Genomic DNA, 8,144 nt, shown 5'->3' with positions numbered 1-8,144 from the left:
CAGCATGAGAACTGATAACAAGATTTTCTTCAAGATGCCAGCTGTGGCGACCATACTGGGTGTCCGAGGGGCACCATTATCACTAAAGATCAACAAGACCAGATGACGAATGTATGTATAAAAGATTCATGGCAATCCTTCACGTAGTTTAGGACGAGTTGCTACAAGACACGTGCTAACGGACGGACGGCAGACAGCACGCCATCTGGTCCGTCATCAGAAGAGCAAATAACTAGTGTCAATGTGTGTGTATATGAATGTTGTGCACTTGTAAGAGTGACTTTTAAAAAAATCATTGTGTTGTAATAACACTCTGAGGGGGCATGCTTTCGAAACGTTTATAGAAATATTAAATGTACGTTAATAGCATTAAATCAAAGTTAACTGCATCAAAGAAAATAAGATAAAAGTTGTCAACGGGTAATTGAGGAAGCAATTGTTTCAGTACGTAACCTAGTACTCACCTTGTCACTGCATATAAAGACTAACCAAGGTTGCTTTCATTCGGTAAAGTTTCAAGGTGTATGAATAATATATAACAGAGAGAGAGAATTACAAATATACACCAAACAAAACGGAAAGGGCTATCGCTGGATAATACCGGAGAATGCTTGATAATACTAGGCATAATTAATATTCAATACAAATAATACTATCATACAGGTTAGAAAATTTTAATTCATGCTCTAGGGAAGATCTGAACCCAGGTCCCCGGGGTAAACTGCACACACACATCGCCTTGCTGCATGCACGATATATACCATGTCAAAAGTTTCACAGATTGATACTTTGATTGAATGGATTTATAACAATATATAATGCGGCAATGAAATTGCCAGGGCAAGGTGTGTTTGTGATGTAAGAAGATAGATTATATCACTATCTCGCCTTAGTGCCTCATGTCGTTTCGTCAAAGAGAACAAAAAGATGTATACTTTTCAAATGAATATTCACAGCGCCTTGATAAATTAAACAAGTTAGGGATCGTGTTTGAAAAAAAACGACGGAAACTCGGCGAAGTAGATAACAAGAAGCGAGAAAAGTAATTGTGTGATATTGTGCAAGTTAAAGTGAAGTCTCTGACGTTAAGCAAACCCAGTGACGCCGACATTGAAATGAGCAAACAATCAACTAAAACTGTCACCTACGTCCGACTTTCATGTGGTATATGAATTGGGCTACAGTACCGCAGAAACGAAGCAGAGCAGCCAAATGGGAAAATGCTCCGAAGCTGTTTCTGAGTCCATTGAAGCAAAATTGACAGCTGAAATATAACCTACTCCAAGACATTTGGTATTATTGAATACAAGCGTACAAAGTCTGAAAATATTAGAGCTGGTGTAATACCCAGTGATGTGTCATTTGAACTTAGTTGAGCTGAGACCGTCTTGATGGAAATTCTCTCTATGTTAATTTGACAAAGATTCCAGAAGTAAAAATCCTGTAGGGCCCCGAGTGGCCGAGTGGTCTAAAGCGCTCACCGTTACGGATCACTGCCATCTCACCTCTGCGTGGGTTCGAGTCTCGGATTCGGCTAATGTGGGTATGTGAGAAAGCTTGCCAGTAGCTCCTCGTGGGTCGGTGGTTCTTTCCGGGGTTTTCCCGGGTTCTTCTTCCACCATTAATACTGGCCGCCATGTATAGCCTATTGTGTGCTGAAAAATGGCGTTAAACCCTACAACAGCAACAGCAGCAACAGCAACAATTCTGTATGTTTGCATCAACAAATTAATATCACCATACCACAGATGTATGGTGAGTTACTTTATAAACTCCGCGAAATTGTAACATATATTTTAGACTTTCACCTCCTTATTCAGAGACTATTGTAAGCACACGAGGAGATACGAGGACTTGAAGTCAAGTAATCAGTTAAATAAGGTTGTGTGTACGGCGAAAGTACAGCATCATTAGATCGCAATCTTTGCTAAGGCACATGCAATGGAAAACGTGAACTCTGCGGTAAAACATGTAATTCTAAATATTGTAAAACATATTTGCTTGTGTAATGTGTTGGCCCCGGTACTCCAACATGTCTTAAATGCTGTATCGGTTTGCAATCAGCTTTGCACACTTTGTGGATCTGTCGCCGAGTATTATCATGCGCGGGGGCGAGGTGTGGAACTTGTCGTGTAGGAAATATCCATTGATGTTGTTAAGGAAAAACACTGGAGTAAATGAAGTAATATCCAGGATTGAAACGTTTGAGGACTGTACGTGGAACATCGTATTCGATCAAAGAAACATAACATGGGTGTGCATCATTGCAGGAAAATACGTTTGTACGCGTCGGACACCAATTGATGGATTTTCCCTTATGTTGTAACCACTTACGGGCATTGTGCGATCGTAAAATAAATTCGTGGGAACGACTTGTAATTCCTCATGAACGAAAGCTCTACAAAGAAATCTTACCGCGAGAACTGAATTGATCCCGATGGTATGTGTGTTTTCATTTACTTAACGCTGTGATGATCAACGGGACAAGTATCATCCATTTGGGAGACAGCTCTTCACAGTTCATCATTAATTCTTGCGAATATTGATGCCCGAATAGTCTTTATATCGTACCATAATGTCTTGGTCGTTATGTATGCTGACACGTCCACGTGTAAGCAGTGCAATCTTAGCTTCCATTAAGTAAATAACTTGATACCTTATAAGCAAGATTATGTCGGTAACATGCAGAATCGATGTGGCTACGGGTTCATCTCTGGGCTTGCATAACTTATATCGGGGAATATGCTTTCTGCCAAGATATTTGCAACATTGTGCCCCGGGAGAATTCGTTAATGCTTCAGCTATATCACCGCCGACGCCTTTGGTTAAACAGTTTGTTCAGAACTTTTCTCTATAGAAACAGAGGTTCGCACGAACGAAACATTTTTGGCTCCACATCGGACACGAGTTTATGCGATTCCGACTATACCGCGACGTGTTACAGCTCGAGTTGGATTTGCGGTACGTGCTTACATGCAGTATTTACACCATATGAAGGAATGGCTGAGTTATGCAACAATTGGCATTCAACACGACACAGAGAAGATGTCACTGTCATTATTAACACCTCTGCGTCGGTGAAGCCTCGACCGCAAAAGCATGGTGATACGTTACCATGACCGGTTAGTCCGCTGTTCATTGGACCAGTCGGATCCTGGGAAACTCAACTGCTGCTGAATATGATCATGCGATGGTTAAGGTGAAATCGTTTGCACCTGATTGCACCATCCGTTGACGATTTACCGTGTTTCGATATGCATCAGGGTTTCCCGGAAACGCTTCCCTCGTCGAAGACGTCTTCTTCCCTTACCTTTAGGTGTTTTTCAACGATCGATTAAACATCCACCATTTACAACCTTGACATGCCCGCCGAAATATTTTCCCGTGGCCGCTACCAAATAACGTCGTGATCTATATTGGACAACGTCAGGCCTACCTGCCTAAGGTGATCAAGTGCAACTGGAATGTGGTTATGATATTTTGTGGGGTCGACGCGCATGGCTTTGCATGCTTTCATTGAACATACATGGCTTGATACACTTTCATTGAACACAAACATATGGGAACTAATCGGCGATGGCATGGGCTGCCTCAAAGATATGCCTTAGCCGCCGCAGACCACAAAGAAAGACCCCACAACAGGCTTTGAATCAACGTTTGCACCGTTCATCCAGCCAGCGTGAATACGAAAAACAAGTTGAAAGGATAACGAGGACAGAAGAGAAACCAGGCCCTGTTGTCAGGGGGTGGCCAAAGCAACAGAACGAACAACGAAGATTAATAATTGCCAGAGCAGATGGATAAACTCCACGAAGACATTGGATAAATCGAGGAGAACTCGTGCTGTGTGAGATTAAATGATGCAGCCATGGACGAAATAAGTCCCAAGATTACTACAAAAAACAACAACACTCTCGCGAACAGTGTGAATATAATAATAAAATACATCATACATTTCAAACTGGAGACTTTGACCAAGGCAGCCCAATGTTTGAATATTTTATGAAACGAGTACAAGATGGAAGACGAAGCGAGGAATCAGTGTTACTCGTCCACGTAAATCCAAGCGTTAACACGTGAACCCGGACTTGGAATTTCATCCAAACTTGAACCGTAAAATGCACCAAAATATGTTCGCTTGTAAAGAGAACACCCGGAACTACGCTGAAAAATTGTAAGAAAATGCTTTTGCACGAAGAAGAGAGTTTTAATGGGGACATCAAAAAAGTATTGCAAGTAAGCAAATGTGAAAGTCCATCTGAAACCAAATATGAACAATCTCGGGAGGTACCAGCACAAATCAAAACCAATTAGAAAGATGAAACTGTTTTGCATTATAAACAACTTCAATATCAGTCATATCGCTTATATATCTGCATTATGGAAGTTATAGTGAAGTCTAGCACTTATATATTATGCCGCATACATGTAGCATCATATCCCACATAGTCACATTCTCCTGAAACCAGGACTCAAAACCGTGATTTACTGCATCCGAGTAGGACGTTCTAACAACTAAGACTACCGGAGTGGTCCCGACAAGAAGAAATTGCGAGGATGTCTGCAGAATCTAGAGGAAAACAACCAACGAAAGGAGAGGGCCTTGGTCGATCGTGTGACCCCCGCGATCCTGTCGAACGGCTTGAAGCACTTGTGGGGCCAGTTCGCACCGTCAGTAAAACGCCAATGAGGCAATGGATCAGCGTCTATTTGTCAGAGATTGCTCACCGATATCATTATGGACGCATAGACATTTCGCGCATTATTGTATGAACTCGATAAAGACTTTGATGATGTACACAATGTCGACGATGAAGTGCTTCCTATTTTATTTGAAATGACTGTTGAATTGGAGCATGTTGTTACATATTCAAACATTAGCTTTGATTTTATCACGTTGTCGTCAACGATATTCGACTCAAACGTGGTTTTCTCCACACCAAACGTCTCAGGGAATGACAGTTGACCTAAGGTCCCACCGCGACCGTTCAGGGTCTTCGATGTGAACAAATCATTTACGGTCTTAGCAGAGGGAAGTGGAGAAGGTACCTGAAATTTTGTTGGATTATCCACGGGCGCGTAAGACACTGACTCAATCAATAAAGAGATCGAACGGAGAATTATGTTGCTGACCAAGAAAGACTCTAAATCTATATTCGCGAAAATGAACTCCCACCCAGCGCTGTCATCTGGATCGAATATGCAGAGTAAGTGGTTAAAGAATCTTGTGCATGGGATACAATATCGAACAAGTCATTGGCATGATCACCATCGCGATGCAGGTTAATCTAACATGTGACGCAATCAGCGCAGCTTACGTTCAGATTTATCCTCGGCAAGCTTCGTTTCCCAAGGTTACATCATTGTTTGGATACTCCCCGACTTCGAACCTTGGTGATCCTCTTTTGATTACTCCGATAGCACCCATGTATCTTCAATACCACAATCCGTTGCTGGAGCACATTAATTTTACCTTTATTGGACAGGACGGGCACGCGTTAGACGAGAACGAGGCAAGAATAAACGAACATAAACAACATGGACACCAAGACCAAATAGACGCAAAGACAATATATGTCGACCATCCCAAATCTCTCTGGGAGAAATAATTCCAATATCATTCTCCTCAACTTGGAGAAGACTCTCCAATGCGTGCACTCCCGCACCAAATGATGAACTCGGGAGCTAGGCAACCGTTGAAAAGAAACATTCAGATTTGGAGAAGAATACACTCAAATAGACTCAACAAAGTGATCCATCTGAGTTACAATATAATTGAGATTAACGTGATCGAATATAATGACAGTCGTACGTGGACATGTCATACCGGTTTACTTGCCATATTACAGAAATGATTACGGTGATTTTATCCACGGATTGTTGACTGGCGTTTTTACGAAATCGAAAAAGCTTGTATGCGCCGACAAGTATAACGATTATGACACCAATACCCAAATTGGATTTGTCAACAACGACATAATGGCATTGCTTAACAGCACACGGTGTCTCATCAAGGAATGGAACTCGAAGAATTTATCGACAATTTTGACATTGTCACGATATTTATATGACTTGCCAGATACAGCGACGACTGATGTTTTCGTGTGCGGTTCCTCATAGCTGTATATTTGGGTTTTATTGAGCTAGACGCAAGGTTATTTTGGGGGCCAAACACACAGTAGTGTTAACCTGCAAGAGCAACACCAACGATGCAATTTGGCATGCTGCTGGTATGATGCCAGCAAAGTAAAGTTCTCAACATCAACGTTGTGGATATATTCCTGGAGAAGTGTCAGTGCAGTCATTTGTATACTCTCCACAGACTTGACGCCAAGCACTATTCAGAGACAGATTGCATAGGAAATAAGTACATGGTCTCAGCGCATCAAAACATGTGTCAGCAGTATTTAAAAATGCAAACTGAGATACTGACATGCAAGCCATTAGTATCCTGATATCTGAACGGTTAGAAGTGTCTGAAATTTATCTGCGGTTAAACGGTGATATGTAACTATAAGAAGAATTGTGTTTATCTTCAAAATAAAGTAAGTCGCACTTGCATATCACAATATATGGTCGTACATTCACTGGCATCAATACATTGACACGGGTCTGCAAATTTACTAGCAAGATTTTGCTAAGTTTGCCAGATTCATTACATTTGGAACACCTAGAGTTGTTAAAACAGCCTGTGGTTGATACGTATTTTCCTGCAAGTATAAATGAAGCTCCCGAACGGCGGGTACAGATGCATTACTGTGGTCCTCTCAAACAAGACTCTATTGTTGGAGGAAACAGGTGGCCGAATGAGGGTCATTGATGCGCCTGTGGAAAGCTAATAAAGCTGTATCACACTTGTTACTGAACAATAATGTGATATCACGAAATGAGGTTGGTCTTAGCCAAAACCAGCTTCCAAAAATAAAGAGCGCAATAAGAAACGAGTGCTTATTTGCATTAAAACTTTCTGATCCATGTTAACTTTAATTATTCACGTATGGCTAACCCAAACAAAACTTGATTAGCTTAAAGCAGCCAAACAAAATAACACCTCGTTAACGTTAAAGTTGACGAAATAAGAGGTAACATACATACAATATTGGATGGAATCTTTCCATTTCTAACATTGATTCCATCGTTGTAAGCATTTGCAGGTCCAATGTTGCAAAGCAGCTGCGTTGAGCGCCTATGGAATTGCATCCGGGATGGCTCTGGAAAAGCAGATGGTTGACGCACAGTATCTCGTAGACGAGTAGAAACAGGAAAAGGTCTTCGATTATCCGGGACGCCATGCAAAGCTATTCGATTGTGGTCTTGTCACGCGATGAATAAGTCAGTCAGATATTTCCGATGTGTCTTTATGTGGTATGAACTTACGTCAATCAACCCCGCATGTTGGTACCGCTATCTTCAACTTTGACTCAACAGTTCACATCAATGTTTCTGAGGCTGCAATGAAACAATAGGTGCCTTCGATACCACACATAGTAACTAAATGGGGAACAGTTTACGGAATATTAACCAGCGAAGGAGAGATAAAATGATGACCATATAAGAAGTGGACGACTTATTTTCGCTGTTGTTGGAACGGAGATGTTTTGATAGATGTAAACCTTGCATATCAAAGATGCATGAACCTGGATAGTATTTATTCATCTTATTTATTCATCTTATTTATTCATGCCATGAGTATTTTACTGTGTGTGGAGTGGGAAGACCAAACTTGAAAAATGATCACCAGAGTGATAAACCTTTTGACGATATAATCCATGTACATACTAAAATTAAGGGGCCTAAATCGGATCCTTGGATACACCATCTCTAATGCACCCCGGCTCCAAAAACACATATAAAACCATTTTAATAAGCTGCGTGTGATGTCAGTAGGTTTAAATTATGGACGAGTCCTTAGCGCCACACGTGATCATAACTTTGCGTATATCGCGAAAATATTTTAATATTTTCTTACGTGATCTACTGCTTGGAAAAATGTGTAATAGAAATACGCTGACTGTTTGGTTGTAGAATCACCCTGAACGACGGCAGATTGGAATGGTGTAAAAATGTGATTTTCACAAAAGTGATTGGGTTTCTATCCTATGGACAATTTGCCATTCCACTAAAATGACATTTCTGGATACGCT

This window comes from Sinohyriopsis cumingii, chromosome 1 (assembly GCF_028554795.1).
Source record: "Sinohyriopsis cumingii isolate HCF-2022 chromosome 1, ASM2855479v2, whole genome shotgun sequence".
NCBI classification, from domain to species: Eukaryota; Metazoa; Mollusca; class Bivalvia; order Unionida; family Unionidae; genus Sinohyriopsis; species Sinohyriopsis cumingii.
The sequence above is the reverse complement of the archived record's forward strand: the minus strand, read 5'-3'. Positions refer to the sequence as shown.